This window comes from Malus domestica, chromosome 11 (genome assembly GCF_042453785.1).
Source record: "Malus domestica chromosome 11, GDT2T_hap1".
NCBI lineage: Eukaryota > Viridiplantae > Streptophyta > Magnoliopsida > Rosales > Rosaceae > Malus > Malus domestica.
In genome coordinates this window covers 37,134,734-37,136,573 of record NC_091671.1, presented here as the reverse complement: position 1 = coordinate 37,136,573, position 1,840 = coordinate 37,134,734, and the positions used below count along the sequence as shown (strand labels likewise).

Here is a 1,840-nt window from a genome sequence, read left to right as displayed (position 1 = left end):
AGAGAAAATTGAAATGGGTCAAACGGTGGAAGAAAGGGAATAGAGTGTAGAAAGGGATTGGTTTAAAATGGTAAAGATGATATTTCCTCTTTCATATTATTGTTAATTATCAATATTTTATAGCTAAGATATATCATATATGGCTCACTTCCTAAATCTTAAATAGTTCTTATTCGCAAGTTGGGGCATAACAAGTTTTCACTTTGCTTAAAGCAAAGTAAGCAGCCATTTCTTGGCAAGCAAAGCCACAGCTGAAGTAACCTTCCACCACCTGCTTAAAGAAAGTTGTCTCCTTGTTATTAACACATTTTTCCTCTTTCAACCCATTTTTGCTTATTACAGAACCACAACTAAGAGATTGGAGTTTGAGAGAAACCTAGTGAAAGTGGTAGTTGCTGGATTTCACAATTTGGAACATAGTGAATCAAGTAAGTTTCTTTGTCTTGTTTGCTTTGCTTCCATCTTTCTTAATCTCTATGCTGCATTGTTATTGAGCTTTGATTCAGTTTTCAGTTGTCTTCTTTGTCATTTGAACCTTTTTTTTTTATTCACTCAGATATCATTGCCTTTTTCTTCATTGTTCAAAGCGTTTGTAGTCGTACGTCGAATAACATTTGAACTTGTGGTTGATTCAGTTCGTCTGAATCGTAGTGTTTATGCCTTCTTTATGAAGGAGTCTGGACCTCTGATCAGTTGGATAAAGTCATGTAACCACCATGTGAATAAAGCCTCATTGGATTTACCGATGAGGAATTACAGAAGTTATTTATATTGTTATTAATTCATTGGATTCTTGTGTCCATTCTATTGCAACTCTTGAATCCATCTCCTTTGACTATACATTCGAATAATTTCATTTAAGATAATGTTGCTTACTGAGCTTCGCAACTCACCCTTTTTCCCTTCCGTTTCGGCAGCTTGGGTAGGGATGGCAATGGGGTGGATTGGGTTCAGACGTGTCATCCCCATAACCGAACCCGTTTGTTTTTTTCGTACCCAAAACTGTAAAAAACCCGAACAGGTATTCCCCGTAACCTAACCCGTTGGTAACGGTTCCCCATCAGGTAATGGTTTTTTCCATTATGAATTTATAATATTTCTTTCTTATGAAAAATTAAGCGAGTGGATTGATCAGATTGATCGGTTCTTCTGGGAAACTCTTGACTTCAACTTGCGGCTGCACATCAAAAATCCCAAAATTCAATAAAAATGAAAGCTTTATCAGTTGAGGCAGTTCATCAAACAAGTTGTGTGCATAAGAAAGGAGGTGATCTTACCTTGAACCAGGACCAATACTTGACAGAGCCAGAGGAGGCAGACGGCTCGCAAAGCTGAGAGGAGGCGAGGAACCGTTCGCGACGCAAAAGAAGCCAAGGTTGAAGGCTTGAAGCAATATTTGCTACTGCTAATTTGTAAGAGAAAACAATTAGATTTTTTTCCCAAAATTGAAGTATTGCACTATCTTTTCTGACCTTTGAACCACCTTTCTGACATTTGAGTTCTTTCAGATTCCATGACTCATTGAAATTTGGAAGCAATAAATTTTTTGGAATAAAGATAGAACCGTTGAAGTATGCAGACCTTTGGAGTATTAAAGTTGCTGGAGAAAAAAAAATAGGAATTTCATTCTTCTATAAAAAAAAAAAAAATATATATATATATAAAGAATGAAAATGGGGCGGGTTCGGAGTAGATACCCTTATAACCATAACCGAACTCGAAACTGAATAATTTACCCAACAGTTACCCATAATCGTAAAAAACCTGAAATTTAATCCTCGAAACCGAACTGTTCGGACCGGTTACCTACGGGTATCGGGTTTGACGGATTAAATTGCCA

General features: G+C 36.8%; 1 long non-coding RNA gene across 1 annotated transcript; it reads left to right on the top strand.

The window, feature by feature from the left end:
- The first annotated feature begins 274 nt into the window (after positions 1 to 274).
- On the top strand, positions 275 to 1,269 carry LOC139189648 (uncharacterized). The gene is made up of 3 exons (XR_011573475.1): positions 275 to 428; positions 918 to 1,064; positions 1,136 to 1,269. It is a non-coding gene; the product is annotated as an uncharacterized lncRNA (long non-coding RNA).
- Positions 1,270 to 1,840: the final 571 nt, after the last annotated feature.